This window comes from Schistocerca cancellata, chromosome 3 (assembly GCF_023864275.1).
Source record: "Schistocerca cancellata isolate TAMUIC-IGC-003103 chromosome 3, iqSchCanc2.1, whole genome shotgun sequence".
NCBI lineage: Eukaryota > Metazoa > Arthropoda > Insecta > Orthoptera > Acrididae > Schistocerca > Schistocerca cancellata.
The window spans coordinates 922893445-922910466 of record NC_064628.1 but is presented as its reverse complement, the minus strand read 5'-3'; the positions used below and the strand labels follow the sequence as shown (position 1 = coordinate 922910466).

At 43.6% G+C, this 17022-nt stretch overlaps 1 protein-coding gene and 1 non-coding gene across 2 annotated transcripts in view; one reads left to right on the top strand and one right to left on the bottom strand.

Moving 5' to 3' along the window:
- The window catches only part of LOC126176656 (gamma-glutamyl hydrolase B-like), a 196028-nt gene that overhangs the window by 163436 nt on the left and 15570 nt on the right, over positions 1–17022 (bottom strand). The gene's annotated exons all lie outside the window — the stretch shown is intronic.
- Trnal-cag (transfer RNA leucine (anticodon CAG)) lies at positions 8769–8852 on the top strand. Its single transcript has one exon. It is a non-coding gene; the product is annotated as a tRNA-Leu (tRNA).

Sequence of the window (17022 nt, the reverse complement as noted above, 5' to 3'; positions counted from 1 at the left end):
TAGTTAGACTGCTGACACCACCGTGGAACTCACAAGTTATTCCTTCCGCTGATTCCGTGCGATTCCTTACAACAGCCCTCCGCAATGTTCGATGTATCCTGTCCCGCAGTACGTGAGGTCCGCCTGCTCTCGGTTTCCCTGTGGTTGCTCGTTCGTGTCTCCTCTTGACAATCACATTGGCAAAAGTCGACGTGGGCAGCTCTAGAAGCGCCGAGTAGTGCCTGGTGGATTTGTCACTCGTGTGACACTCGATGACCCACCCGTTCCGCCGTCGCTGTTTCTCCGCTGACAACACAGCACTCCCCGCCTCCTTTCCTACTGCTGGGATCGCCTCTCGTGGCCATTTCCGCATTGCATTGCCGTGTCCGGATGTTTTTGACCAGATGATGTAATGGCACGATAACTGCGCAGCACTCATCACCCGCCCGTCAGGAAAACTGATCCCACAAACGTGTGTATTAATGTTCCGAAAGTAAACAAACTCGTAACACAGGTACGATTCGTACGTTTATATGTTCAACTGCAGCCCATTTGCCCGTGCTCTGTTGTGGTAACGATCAGAGCTCTGTACAGGGGAAGTATAGCCGTCCTTTATCCCTCCGCGAGTCGCAAAGTGCAGTTTGTAATAGGCTATTTTCCCACGCTAAAAATATGGTTTGATTACTATTCTGATTTATTACAACATTTAAATAGCATTTACGGTCAATATTCTAACAAAATATCTGTTATTTTTATTGTAATTAATGCTTAAAAATCATTAAATATCGCCGGCCGCGGTGGCCGAGCGGTTCTAGGCGTGGAGTCTGAAACCGCGCGACTGCTACGGTCGCAGGTTCGAATCCTGCCTCGGGCATAGATGTGTTTGTTGTCCTCAGGTTAGTTAGATTTAAGTACTTCTAAGTTCTAGGGGACTAATGACCTCAGCTGTTAAGTCCCACAGTGCTCAGAGGCATTTGAACCAATTCATTAAATATCAAGATGTGGTCAGGTGATCGAAAACGCTCTGTTATTGGCTGCTACTCTGGTGACGTCACAGCCTATGAATAAAACGTGTGCCATAGGAGCGTCAGCCGAAATTGCGAGTTTTTTGCGTACTTTTTCTGCAAACAGTTTAGCTATATAGTGATGGAAAACGCAATTACAACTTCTAAATAACAATAGAAAGGAATTTTGTGAACGCTGACAGTGGAAACCTTGCGAAAATTGATGCGCCTTATACTCCACCCATTTAGAGCGGCGATATGTGCAACGACGGGCATTCTTGTCCCTACTCCGTGCAAAATCAATAAACACGCTCAAAACTAAGTAATTGTACTCGTAGAATTGGACCAGTGTATTGTAACTAGATTGCCGACTATCAGTCATGAGCTACGACCCAAAAAACGAAAAAAATATTCTTGGCGAAAATTAGTGCCGACGTCCTCTCTAGAAGGCCGTCAACAGAGGCACTGATTTCAGCGGGCGTTCAGTGGTGTGGCCGGCACGGTAGCTCAGCGTGTTCGGTCAGAGCGTTAGCCGCCCTCTGTAATAAAAAAACTGAGTTTATGGATCGACAGTCAACTTGTACAAGCGTCATGGGACGTATGCCGTGAACAAATAGAACCAAAAATAACGAACAAAATGAGATCAACAAAAAGAACTGGTGTAACGAATAGAGCGTCCGACTCTAGATACAAAAATCACAGGCACGAATCCTGTATGTATTATACATTTTTAAAAATTCTACACGAAATACGAAAATAGCGTTAGCAAGAACTGATTATAGCAGTTGTTTCGATTGTGGGATATATAATTTACATCTACATGGATACTCTACAAATCGTATTCCAGTGTCTGGCAGAGGGTTCATCGAACTGCCTTCACAATAATTCTCTATTATTCCAGTCTCGTACAGCGCGCAAAGAAACGAACACCTATATCTTTCCGTTCGAGCTCTGATTTCTCTTATTTTAATATGATCATTTCTCCCTATGTTGGTCGACGTCAATTCGGAGGAGAAAACTGGTGATGGACACTTCGTGAGAAGATTCCGCTGCAACGAAAAACGCTCTTGTTTTTATGATGTCTACCCCAAATCTTGCATCATTTCAATGACACTCTCTTCCCTATTTCGCGATAATACGAAACGTGCTGCCCTTCTTTGAACTTCCTCGATGTACTCCGTCAATCCTACCTGGTGAGGATCCCACACCGCGCAGCAGTATTCTAAAAGAGAACGGACAAGCGTAGTCTCATCAGGAAATCGGATACATTGTCTAAGTGTCCTGCCAATAAAACGCTGTCTTTGGTTAGCCTTCCCATCAACTTTTTCTATGTGTTCCTTCCAGTGTGAGTGTTCATAATCTAATTCCTAAGTATTTAGTTGAATTTACGGCCTTTAGATTTGACTTATTTACTGTCTACACGAAATTTAACGGTTTCCTTTTACCACCTCACACTTTTTGTTATTTAGCGTCAATAGCCGATTTTTGCACGATATATACATCTTTTCTAAATCGCTTTACAACTTATTTTCATATTCTGATGACTTTACTAGTCGATGAACGACAGCATCATTTGCAAACAACCTAAGACAGCTGCTCAGATTGTCTCCTAAATCGTTAATATAGATAAGGAACAGCAAAGGGCCTATATCACTACCTACGGGTACGCCAGACATCGCTTCTGTTTTACTCGATCACTTTCCGTTAATTACTGCGAACAGTGACCTGTCTGACAGGAAATCACGAATCCAGTCACATAACTGAAACGATATTCCATAAGCACGCAATTTGATTACAAGCCGCTCGTGAGGTACAGTGTCAAAAGCCTTCTGTATATCTAGAAACGCAGAATCAATTTGAAATCCCTTGTCTATAGCACTCAACACTGCGTGTCAGTAAAAACCTACTTGTGTTTCACAAGAACGATGTTTTCTAAGTCAATGTTGACTGTCTGTCAATAGCCGACTGGTGTGGCCGAGCAGTTCTAGGCTCTTCAGACTGGAACCGCATGACCGCTACGGTCGCAGGTTCGAATCCTGCCTCGGGCATGGATGTGTGTGATGTCATTAGGTTAGTTAGATTTAAGTAGTTCTAATTTCTAGGAGACTGATGACCTCAGATGTTTCACCCCATAGTGCTCAGAGCCATTTAAACCATTTGTGTGTCAACAGACCGTTTTCTTCGAGGTAATTCATAATGTTCGAACACAATATATGTTTGTTCCAAAATCCTGCTCTATATCGACGTTAATGATATGGGCCTGTAATTTAGTGGATTACTCCTACTGCCTTTCTTGAATATTGGTGTGACCTGTGCAACTAGCCAAGCTTTAGCTACGGATCCTTCAAAAAAATGGTTCAAATGGCTCTGAGCACTATGGGACTTAACTTCTAAGGTCATCAGTCCCCTAGATCTTAGAACTACTTAAACCTAACTAACCTAAGGACATCACACACATCCATGCCCGAGACAGGATTCGAACCTGCGACCGTAGCAGTCGCGTGGTTCCAGACTGTAGCGCACGGATCCTTCGTCCAGCGAGTGGTTGTATATGATTGTTAAGTATAGAGATACTGCATCAGCATACTCTGAAAGGAACCTAATAGATATACAGTCTGGATCGGTAGATATGCTTTTATTTAGTGATTTAAGTTGCTTCACTACTCTGAGGGTATCTACTTCTACGTTACTCATGTTGGCAGGTGTTCTCGATTCGAATTCTGGAATATTTACTCCGTCTTCTTTGGTGAAGGAATTTCGGAAGGCTGTGTCGAGTAACTGTGCTTTGACAGCATTGTCGTCTATAGTACTTCCATTGCTATCGAGCAGAGAAGGTATTGATTGTGTCTTGCCACTAGCATACTTCACATACGACCAGGATATCTTTGGTTTTACTGGCTAGTTTCGTTGTGGAAACTATTATAAGCACCTCGCATTGAAGGCCGCACTAAATTTCGAGCTTCTGTAAAAGATTGCCAATATTAAAGATTTTGCTTCCATTTAAATGTGGCATGTTTTTTCGTTGTTTCTACAACAGTCTTCTGACCCGTTTTGTGTACCAAGGAGGAACAGCTCCGTTGTCTGTTAAATTATTTGGTATAAATCTTTCTATTGCTGCCGATCCTATTTACTTGAATTCAAGCCACATCTGGTCTACGCTTATATTATTAATTTGGAAGGAGTGGAGATTGTCTCTGAGGAAGGCGTCAAATGAATTTTTATCTTCTTTTTTGAATAGGCATACACCACTGGCCATTAAAATTGCTACACCACGAAGATGACGTGCTACAGACGCGAAATATAACCGGCAGGAAGAAGATTCTGTGATATTCAAATGATTAGCTTTTCAGAGCATGCCCACAAGGTTGGCGCCGGTGGCGACGCCAACAACGTGCTGACATGATGAAAGCTTCCGACCGAATTCTCATACACAAACAGCAGTTGACCGGCGTTGCCTGGTGAAACGTTGTTGTAATGCCTCGTGTAAGGAGGAGAAATGCGTACCATCACGTTTCCGACTTTGATAAAGGTCAGATTGTAGCCTATCGCGATTGCGGTTCATCGTATCTCGACATTGCTGCTCGCGTAGGTCGAGATCCAATGACTGTTAGCAGAATATGGAATCGGTGGGTTCAGGAGGGTAATACGGAGCGCCGTGCTGGATTCCAACGGCTTCGTATCACTAGCAGTCGAGATGACAGGCATCTTATCCGCATGACTGTAACGGATCGTGCACCCACGTCTCGATCCCTGAGCCAACAGATGGGGACGTTTACAGGACAACAACCACCTGCACGGACAGTTCGACGACGTTTGCAGCAGCATGGACTACCAGCTCGGAGACCATGGTTCCATGGTTGCAGTTACCCTTGACGCTCCATCACAGACAAGAGCGCCTGCGATGGTGTACTCAACGACGAACCTGGCTGCACGAATGGCAAAACGTTATTTTTTCGGATGAATCCAGCTTCTGATTACAGCATCATGATGGTCGCATCCGTGTTTGGCGACATCGCTGTGAACGCACATTGGAAGCGTTATTCGTCATTGCCATACTGTCGTATTACCCGGCGTGATGGTATGGGGTGCCATTGGTTACACGTCTCGGTCACCTCTTGTTCGCATCGACGACACTTTGAACAGTGGACGTTACATTTCAGATGTGTTACGAAACCCTACATTTCAGCAGGATAACGCACGACCGTATGTTGCAGGTCCTGTACGGGCCTTTCTGGATACAGAAAATGTTCGATTGCTGCTCTGGCCAGCACATTCTCCAGATCTCTCACCAATTGAAAACGTCTGGTCAATGGTGGCCGAGCAACTGGCTCGTCACAATACGCCAGTCACTACTCTTGATGAACTGTGGTATCGTGTTTAAGCTGCATGGGCAGCCGTACCTGTAAACGCCATCCAACTCTATTTGACTCAATGCCCAGGCGTATTAAGGCCGTTATTAAGGCCAGAGGTGGTTGTTCTGGGTATTGATTTCTCAGGATCTATGTACCCAAATTGCGTGAAAATGCAATCACGTGTCAGTTCTAGTACAATATATTTGTCCAATGAATACCCGTTTATCACCTGCATTTCTTCTTGGTGTAGCAATTTTAATGGCCAGTAGTGTATTTTTCGTTTATTTTTGGAGGATTTGGGAATTGCAGTATTCAGTCTCGCTACCCCTGTTCACTAATACCTGTATCCTATTTGATGCTCGTTATTAGTTCAGGATTATTTGTTGCTAAGAGGTCAAGTGTCTTTTCACAACCGTTTACTATTCGAGTTGGCTCACGAACTGCTCGAAATAATTTTTAGAGAATGTGTTTAGCACAATGTCGCACAATGTTTTATACGTACCTCCGAATTTAAACATGTATTTTCGCTAACCTATCGAGGGTAAATTGAAGGCAGCACCAACTATAATTGTATGAGTCTGGTACGTGTTTCAAATTAGACTCAGAGTTTCTTTGAACCTTTCAGCAATTGCATCATCTGAATTGGAAGGTCGGTAAAATTATCCAGTTATTATTTTATTACGATTGACAAGAATGAGCTCTAACCATACTAACTCACAGGGACTATCTGCTTCAATTTAGCTACAAGGTAAACTACTCTTAACAACAACAAACACGCCACTGCCAACTATATTTAGCCTATCCTTTCTGAACACTGTTAGGCCTTTCGCAGAAATTTCAGCTGAACTTATCTCCGGCCTTAGACACCTTTCAGTGCTTATAACGATTTGAGCAACAGAGCTTTCTATTAGCGCTTGGAGCTCTGGTACCTACCCAGCACAGCTACGACAATTTACAACTGTTATACCGATGGTTACTGGAGCTATGTTCTTCCTATGTTCTACCTGCTCCCTTTGAGATGGAAACCCTTTTTTGTTTCCCCGAGACACTCTAACCTAAAAAATCGCCCAGTCCACGCCACACGGCACTGCTACCCATGTAGTCGCCTCTGTCGTGTAGTGGACTCCAGAGCTATTCAGTGAAACCAAAACCCAACCACCGTATGGCGCAAGTCGAGGAATCTGCTAACTACACTGTCAGTGAACCGTCTGATTCAGACTCTCCACTCGGTTCTGTGCCAGAGGTCTGCAATCGGTCCTGTCGACTGTGCTGCAAATGGAAGAAGCAAGATTGGCAGCCTGTACCACTTCTGATAGCCGCTCGAAAACAGAGGGAATCCCTTCCAATCCAAAGCGACACCCACTGATACAGGAAGTGGGTCACCACCTGTAATTGGGTGCACCGTGTGCTCTTCATGGCATCTAGAATTACCTGTTCCACGTCTGGAATGACTCCACCTGGCGTGCACACGGCGTGCACATTGGCTTTCTTCTCCTCGTTGAGAACCATGCCACTAAGGGGCCCCATAACGCGACTTAACACTGGAGCTCGCAACTACCAGTGACTCTGTGACTGCGATCTTGTAGGCTGAGAGGTTTCCTCTGAAGCAAGACAGGCGACGGCATCTGGCTGTCGGACAGTGTCAGCCACAGACAGCACGTGGAACCTGTTTGTCAGACTAACGAGGGAGGCATCACGTTCGGCCCCCTGGTAAGTCTTGCGCTGCCTGCCACGCCCTGAAGGAGACCTCCCGTTAGACTGCGGGCACAGAGTAACATATCTTTGTCTGTGCTGCGGGTGAGGGTTCAACCTCTGTGCGAGCAGTACCTGGGCTGCACGATCGGCGGACTCAGACGTGCTGGATGTCCGTTGGATGCCTACGGCGGGCCCACAGCAGTGATGCCCATCGACTGCAGCGGCAAGCTGTGAAACCAACGCCATCACAGCGTGGAGTTGCTACTCTCTTTCAGCACAAAAAGGTGTGAAAATGAGCGCATGTCAGAATTTTTGGTGAGGGATGCGTAATGAGGATTGAGGCAATAGTTCCCCACTTTTACTGTCAGAGTGTATTAAAGAGGATCATATTCGCTTCTTTTGTTTTCTGGCAGGAGACTTTCCCCGCTGGTTCCTTTCTTTCCCCTACTACAGCAGGGTGTGCTGCTTTTATAACGCGAATCCTATTGGTCAATAAAATTTTGACAGTTTATTTACATATTTCGATACATGTAATTTGACACACACTAACAGCCAGTAAGTATACATAAGATAGGGTTAACACGAAATCGTTTCCTTTTCATTTTTCTTACGATTTGTATTATAAAGACCAAAAAGGTTATTAGAAATATTTTACTGAATTTGTACTTAATTTTCAATAGTCATTTTATGTCCTTTTAGGCATGTTAAGACCCTTTCAGCCCAATTCTTTCACTGTAGTACCACTGTGGGCGTTTTTATATAGGCGTTAAATGCCCATTGTTTAGAGACAGCGTGTCGTAAAGTTTTATTGATGAAAAAATTCTGACAAATGGGATAGTTTGATCACCTCAGAACACCTGCAATTACTCTAGAACCCTTTCCATGTGCCCACGATGTCGGCTAAAACTACAGTTACGTCTCAGACCGGATTACGGTCTTGGTAACGGATAATGATATTAAAAAACTGCAAAGTTTCCCAAGAATATCATCTTAAGAAAATATGGTAAAATTTTCGACGATCTGCCATGAATAGAAATTGCTGAAGTGACCATCCCTACAACTGGTCTTTTTCGTACCCTTGAATAGCGGTTTTTAGGGGTTTTCTTAGGAGTCGCCTACTGTCTACCCTAAACCACACGTAACGCAGAAGAACAAATAACTTCCTTGATTTGCTTGGGCTGGAGGAAGTGTGTAATGTTCAAATATTGACTTGTACTGTAAGATAGTTACAGTATGCCAATTCTTGCGATAGGTATGTAAATGGTCGCTAGGCAGAGCGCTGTCCCTGTAATCAATAGCCGCCTGTAAATATGACCCCCTACAAAACCACATTTTAAAGCCCGTCGTTTTTGGAACATATTGGTTCTGTATATTGTCGAGCACGAACCGATGTCATTTATGAAAATACACTTAGTGTTTAATAAGAATCATACATATTCTACATTTCATCCGAATGAGTATTTTTTGTATAGTCCCAGTATCGTCGAATTTGCGTTATGTTTAAATCACGTCAAACCTATCTTTCAAAATAGCAACAAAATCTGGTGGTATTTTTGAAGAAGAGGCCAAACACAGATCTTGCCCCGAGCCCAGTCCTTCCCCTCAGCGGCGCTGCCACTTGCCTAACCCCCCACTCCACCCTGTCGCCCCACCCTGCGGCCGCCCACGAGCGAGAGAAAGTGCTGCGGAAACTGAGGTGGCCGTGATCTCAATATAACTTGAGAAACATTGGTTTCATGTCAGGATGGCCGAGCGGTCTAAGGCGCTGCGTTCAGGTCGCAGTCCACTTCTGTGGGCGTGGGTTCGAATCCCACTTCTGACAATAAATTTTTCTTTCATGTATCGGTAATCACTTTTGGGTCCATTCTGAAACGCTTCCTTCATGTCACACAATATATGGGAACAGGGATATACGATTTTCTGTGATTTTCCTAGCTCGTTTCAGGCGAATGTTGACCACGATGGATGGTATAATCAGGTCTTGGCTGATACCTTTCCCCCTATTATACAATCGAACAAGAGTTTCATTCTTAATGTCTGTTCGGCGTTAAACTTTAACCTCCTTCAGTTGTAATAACTCTCTTTTCTTAGACAGTTATGTGAGTGGAAGCTGAAGAACTTTCCTGTTCATTACCAGGAGCTATCCAGCAAGTTCAAAGTGACTGAACGCAATCTTTTTAATACGTCAGAAACAAATGGGAACATACGTTTGAATATGCTGTCACGGACAAACGATATGATTTTTCAGTATGTATTTACTCCCGCATGAGTCATCTGACGAAGTCACAGGGAAGTAACTGTTAAGAAATTTTATATAGGGTGTTCCAGGAGAGATGGCGAGTATCAGGAGACAGAAACGATCATTCAAAGTAAAAATGTCTAGTAAACATTGACCCTAAAGTGCGTACCGTAAGAGCTATGAGCACATGTTCATCTTTGCTGCAATGAAACACATCTATTCTACCGAACAAGTACTCATAGCTCTTAAAGTACGCACTTTAGAGCCCATGTTTACTGTACAGTCATCGACTGATCTTTCCTGTCGGATTCCTGTATACTCACCATTCCTCCTGGGGCATCCTGTATTCTTTATCTTTGTTCTGGGTGCTTTTCACCGGTAACTGGTAACTGAATATTTTTTAGCTTTATACAAAAATTGATCATAAAAGTGATTTTCACTTTTTAGTGTTTTTACCATTTTTTTTCTATATCAGGAAACTTTTTTGTGTGGTGAACTAGAAATTCGTGTTCAGCACTACAAAGCACAGACAGAAATAAGACAACGAAAGAACTCCCCCAAAACTTACCGGCAAGGGTCGACTTTGAGTACCAGATGACTGGACTACGTAGACAAATGGTTCAAATGGCTCTGAGCGCTATGCGACTTAACTTCTGAGGTCATCAGTCGCCTAGAACTTAGAACTACTAAAAACCTAACTAACCTAAGGACGTCACACACATCGATGCCCGAGGCAGGATTCGAACCTGCGACCGTAGCGGTCGCTCGGCTCCGGACTGCAGCGCCTAGAACCGCACGGCCACTCCGGTCGGCACTACGTAGACACCTCGGAGGCAGAGAAAGGCGACGAGTATTAGCGTGCTCCTAATATGCAAACGCGAGTGGCACCTACGCCTCCTTCCAGAGGCGGAATTGGAATTCCGTCAACCAAGGACCACAACAGCTAGTAATGACAGATAAAGCCGTCAAGCTGCAGTTTTTAAGCTGACACAGGCTTCGATGCACAGTACCTGACCAAAAGCATTCGGACATCTATTAGTTAACTTTAATATGTCGTGGGTCCATCATTCGCCTTTATGAAGATTTAAGGTCTCCTGAGGACACTTACAGTAAGGTGTTTGAATATCTGTGGTGGAATGACGACCCTCTCTTTTTTAAAAGAGCCGAAAACAGAGATGGTAGTGATGGTAGTCCGCAGCGAAGTCGACGTTCCAATTCATCCCCAAATTATATCGCTGCTTCGCGTCAGAACTCTGGGTAGCCAACTCCATTTCAGGAACGTTACTGCCTACAAACCGTTGCCTGATAGATGCTGCTTTATGACGGGGTATATTGTTAAGCTGATAGAAACAATCAACTTTTCCGAACTGTTCCTCTACTGTACTCAGTAATGTGAAATGTTCAAATGGGTCTGAGCACTATGTGACTTAACATCTGAGGTCATCAGTCCTCTAGAACTTTTTTTTTTTTGTCGTCAGTCTACTGACTGGTTTGATGCGGCCCGCCACGAATTCTTTTCCTGTGCTAAACTCTTCATCTCAGAGTAGCACTTGCAACCTACGTCCTCAATTATTTGCTTGACGTATTCCAATCTCTGTCTTCCTCTACAGTTTTTGCCCTCTACAGCTTCCTCTAGTACCATGGAAGTCATTCCCTCATGTCTTAGCAGATGTCCTATCATCCTGTCCCTTCTCCTTATCAGTGTTTTCCACATATTCCTTTCCACTCCGATTCTGCGTAGAACCTCCTCATTCCTTACCTCATCAGTCCACCTAATTTTCAACATTCGTCTATAGCACCACATCTCAAATGCTTCGATTCTCTTCTGTTCCGGTTTTCTCACAGTCCATGTTTCACTACCATACAATGCTGTACTCCAGACGTACATCCTCAGAAATGTCTTCCTCAAATTAAGGCCGGTATTTGATATTAGTAGACTTCTCTTGGCCAGAAATGCCTTTTTTGTCATAGCGAGTCTGCTTTTGATGTCCACCTTGCTCCGTCCGTCATTGGTTATTTTACTGCCTAGGTAGCAGAATTCCTTAACTTCATTGACTTCGTGACCATCAATCCTGATGTTAAGTCTCTCGCTGTTCTCATTTCTACTGCTTCTCATTACCTTCGTCTTTCTCCGATTTACTCTCAAACCATACTGTGTACTCATCAGACTGTTCATTCCGTTCAGCAGATCATTTCATTCTTCTTCACTTTCACTCAGGATAGCAATGTCATCAGCGAATCGTATCATTGATATCCTTTCACCTTGTATTTTAATTCCACTCCTGAACCTTTCTTTTGTTTCCATCATTGCTTCCTCGATGTACAGATTGAAGAGTAGGGGCGAAAGGCTACATACAGCCTAGTCTTACACCCTTCTTAATACGAGCACTTCGTTCTTGATCGTCCACTCTTATTATTCCCTCTTGGTTGTTGTACATATTGTACATGACCCGTCTCTCCCTATAGCTTACCCCTACTTTTTTCAGAAACTCGAACAGCTTGCACCATTTTATATTGTCGAACGCTTTTTCCAGGTCGACAAATCCGATGAAAGTGTCTTGATTTTTCTGTAGCCTTGCTTCCATTATTAGCCGTAACCTCAGAATTGCCTCTCTCGTCCCTTTACTTTTCCTAAAGCCAAACTGATCGTCACCTAGCGCATTCTCAATTTTCTTTTCCATTCTTCTGTATATTATTCTTGTAAGCAGCTTCGATGCATGAGCTGTTAAGCTGATTGTGCGATAATTCTCGCACTTGTCAGCTCTTGCCGTCTTCGGAATTGCGTGCATGATGCTTTTCCGAAAGTCAGATGGTATGTCGCCAGACTCATATATTCTACACACCAACGTGGATAGTCGTTTTGTTGCCACTTCCTCCAATGATTTTAGAAATTCTAATGGAATGTTATCTATCCCTTCTGCCTTATTTGACCGTAAGTCCTCCGAAGCTCTTTTAAATTCCGATTCTAATACTGGATCCCCTATCTCTTCTAAATCGACTCCTGTTTCTTCTTCTATCACATCAGACAAATCTTCACTCCCATAGAGGCTTTCAATGTATTCTTTCCACCTATCTGCTCTCTCCTCTGCATTTAACAGTGGAATTCCCGTTGCACTCTTAATGTTACCACCGTTGCTTTTAATGTCACCAAAGGTTGTTTTGACTTTCCTGTATGCTGAGTCTGTCCTTCCGACAATCATATATTTTTCGATGTCTTCACATTTTTCCTGCAGCCATTTCGTCTTTGCTTCCCTGCACTTCCTATTTATTTCATTCCTCAGCGACTTGTATTTCTGTATTCCTGAATTTCCCGGAACATGTTTGTACTTCCTCCTTTCATCAATCAACTGAAGTATTTCTTCTGTTACCCATGGTTTCTTCGCAGCTACCTTCTTTGTACCTATGTTTTCCTTCCCAACTTCTGTGATGGCCCTTTTTAGAGATGTCCATTCCCCTTCAACTGTACTGCCTACTGCGCTATTCCTTATTGCTGTATCTATAGCGTTAGAGAACTTCAAACGTATCTCGTCATTCCTTAGTACTTCCGTATCCCACTTCTTTGCGTACTGATTCTTCCTAACTAATGTCTTGAACTTCAGCCTACTCTTCATCACTACTATATTGTGATCTGAGTCTATATCTGCTCCTGCGTACGCCTTACAATCCAGTATCTGATTTCGGAATCTCTGTCTGACCATGATGTAATCTAATTGAAATCTTCCCGTATCTCCCGGCCTTTTCCAAGTATACCTCCTCCTCTTGTGATTCTTGAACAGGGTATTCGCTGTTACTAGCTGAAACTTGTTACAGAACTCAATTAGTCTTTCTCGTCTTTCATTCCTTGTCCCAAGCCCATACTCTCCTGTAACCTTTTCTTCTACTCCTTCCCCTACAACTGCATTCCAGTCGCCCAAGACTATTAGATTTTCGTCCCCCTTTACATACTGCATTACCCTTTCAATATCCTCATACACTTTCTCTATCTGTTCCTCTTCAGCTTGCGATGTCGGCATGTATACCTGAACTATCGTTGTCGGTGTTGGTCTGCTGTCGATTCTGACTAGAACAACCCGGTCACAGAACTGTTCACAGTAACACACCCTCTGCCCTACCTTCCTATTCATAACGAATCCTACACCTGTTATACCATTTTCTGCTGCTGTTGATATTACCCGATACTCATCTGACCAGAAATCCTTGTCTTCCTTCCACTTCACTTGACTGACCCCTACTATATAGATTGAGCCCTTGCATTTCCCTTTTCAGATTTCTGACATTCCACGCCCCGACTCGTAGAACGTTATCCTTTCATTGATTATTCAATCTTTTTCTCATGGTAACCTCCCCCTTGGCAGTCCCCTCCCGGAGATCCGAATGGGGGACTATTCCGGAATCTTTTGCCAATGGAGAGATCATCATGACACTTCTTCAATTACAGGCCACATGTCCTGTGGATACACGTTACGTGTCGTCCTGTGGATACACGTTACGTGTCTTTAATGCAGTGGTTTCTAGAACTTAGAACTACTTAAACCTAACTAACCTAAGGACATCACATACATCCATGCCCGAGGCAGGATTCGAACCTGCGACCGTAGCAGTTGCGCGCTTCCGGACTGAAGCGCCTAGAACCGCTCGACCACCGCGGCCGGCGCTGTGAAATGTGTTCACGTCCTCCTCCATTTAGCGTTTTCACAAGTCCAGTGCGGGGACCACACGCTAACCACGAAAAACATCCCCGTACCTCGACACCATCTCTCTGTTCTTCATTGTTGGCACTAAACATGATAGGGGGCGGAGTTAACGTTTCCCAGGCCTTTGCAAAACCCACACCCTTCCGTCAGATTGTCAAAGGGTTCCTCACTCTAAATCACTTATTTCCTCTCACCCAATGTCCAGCGGCGTCGCTTTTTGCACCACCTCAAGCGCCGCTTACCATGACTGTACAAATGTGTGGCTCATGAGGAATAGTTCGACCATTGTACCCAAGTTTTTTAACCTCCCTACCCACACTGTGCTAGTTAGACTGCTGACACCACTGTGGAACTCACAAGTCATTCCCTCCGCTGATTCCGTACGATTCCTTACAACAGCCCTTCGCAATGTTCGACGTCTCCTGTCCTGCAGTACGTGAGGTCCGCCTGCTCTTGGTTTCCCTGTGGTTGCTCGTTCGTGTCCCCTCTTGACAATCACATCAGCAAAAGTGGACCTGGGAAGCTCTAGATGCGCTGAGAAGTGCCTTATGGATTTGTCAGTCGTGTGACATTCGATGACTGGTCCACGTGCGACTAATTGTAAGTTCACGTGACAGTCCCGTTCTGCTGTCGCTGCGTCTCTACTTACAACACAACACTTCTCGCCACCTTTTATACTGGCGGGACAGCTTCTCTTTGCATCTAGTGGTCATTACCGCATTGCTTAGGGGTGTCCGGACATTTTTGATCAGATGATGTAATACCACGATAACAGCGCGGTACCCTTCACCTGCCCGTCAGGAAAATTGATCCCACAAACGTGTGCATTAGAGTTCCGAATGCAGACTCGTAACACAGGTATTACATGGACAGTATGAGGTGGCAGTCAGTCACGAGCGTAAACAAACGAGAACCTTGACTACCCGAGTGGTGAGAAACGATGCGGGGGAATAAACCCCGCCTCCCTCTCGAAGGGCTGCCACCCTACGTCTGCGTTCTGTGTTTCCACGAAAGCAGAAATGACATAATGGTCAGAGAAGCCGCTGATTCCTCTCGTTGTGGTGAGAGACGCATTCAAATCCCTTTATGCACCAGAATTAGTCTCTCCACTCATTTCAAAGTAAGAAAAGAAAACAAGCAGTCCACAACACAAAACAAATTGAGTACACAAAAAATTTGGTAGTGGCTACAACGCCATTGTCTGCTGCAGTTGGCAGTGGTAGTCCAGGCTCGAAGTCTACCGGTATCTTACACAACCATAGTTCAAAACAGTCCCCACCTGCCCCTTTGCTCTGCTGTGATAACAATTAGAGCTCTGTGTAGGGGAAGTATAGCCGTCCTACCGCTCTGTTTGTAGCAAAGTGCAGTTTGTGATTGGCTGTTTTCGTATGTTAAAAATATGGATCGGGTTGTTGTTATTCTGGTTGATTGTAAGATTTACATTGCATTTATGGTCAATATTCTCACAAATATTTGTTATTTTTATGTAATTAAAGCTTAAAAACCACTCAATAGTAAGATCTGGTCGCATGATCGAAAACGTTCTGTCACTGACTGGTGCTCTGATGACTTCACAGGCTAGCAGTAAGACGTGTGTTACAGATGCGTTAGCCGACATTACAAGGTTTTTACGTACTTTTTCTGCAAAACAGTTTAGCTAGTTAGTAATGAGAAATGCAATTACAACTTTTAAGTAACAATAGAGAGGAATGTTATGAACCATAGCGGAAGCCTTGCAAAAGGTGATGCTTGATGCTCTACCCACTTAGAGCGGTGATATGTGCAAAGACAGACATTCTTTTCCTTGCTCCCCGCAACATCATGAAACTCGCTCAAAACTAAGGAATTTAAGAGGTTTTGCAAATGGGCCCGCATATGATAACTAGATTGTCAACAATCAGTCAATGCACAATAAAATTATTCTCGACAGAACGTAGTGCTGATTTCGCCTGTAGAAGACAGCAGAGATATCCACTATGCATTCGCTGGCGCAAAGGATAGCATATACGAAGGAAATCAAAGATGTCACATCCTCGAATCTTCGAAGGGGCAAATACTTTTCTATAAGTTTTACACGAAATACGAGAATAGTCTTAGCAAGAACTGACTGTAGCACTTGTTTCAATTGTGGGATGTATTATATATAGCTTCACATTAGTCTTAGTCTGAGAAATGGGCAACAGAGGATAAAGGGATTTACTGTGCGAACATGCAATTCACTTTTTTTGGAAAGCACTGCTAGAATTGAAGATATCACCATATGCCCACAATACAACGAGTTGTAGGACGATGAGGTTATATGGAGAGGCAGAAAGCGTTTACAACATGCAGGTGAAACAAACGTAAGGACTGTGATGTTGGTGAGTGTAAATTAACGTTAGCATCTGAAGCAGACTTACTTCATCTTTATGTAAGATGATGAAAGTGCAAAAGTTTAAACAGCAAGGATCCTAGCTGGACAGTATGAAGATAAAAAACATTGTTTCTAATAAAGCAAAAAATCTATGGTAACAGTCTTTTTGAACATGATGTGTGTGAACAGCGATTGCAAATGTAAGCACGTGAAAAGAGCAAGGAAAACACAGTAATATTCTGTGTCTGCTCGGTGTGGTGAAGTTTTGTAGTTGTGATTTGGTTTTAAAATGACAGGACCGTCGAGTAGTTTTACAAATAAGTTAAAATATTCTTTCGGATTGGAGTCCAACCAACGATCTATGTGCATCATTTAAAATTCGACGAATTACCGTTCTAACATCTGAGCTACCGAATAATTGAGGTACAGGAAGGTAAAAGGACAATTTTCACTAGGAGGTTATTTCGTTGAATGTCGCTATCCTTCGTTGTAACAGTGGGAGAGCATATCTCGGAGGTAAGTTAATGTTAACTTCACAACACAACATATTTTTGACTAAGTTAGTGAATTTGTGCATCGACGTGGTGGAAATTTGCCGGTACATTGCAACAAAATTTGACGCATCTTCTCATTTTCTGGAACACTAAAAAACAACATTTAAGGACTTTTTATAGATGTATTTGTACAGTATGGTACTACACACCAC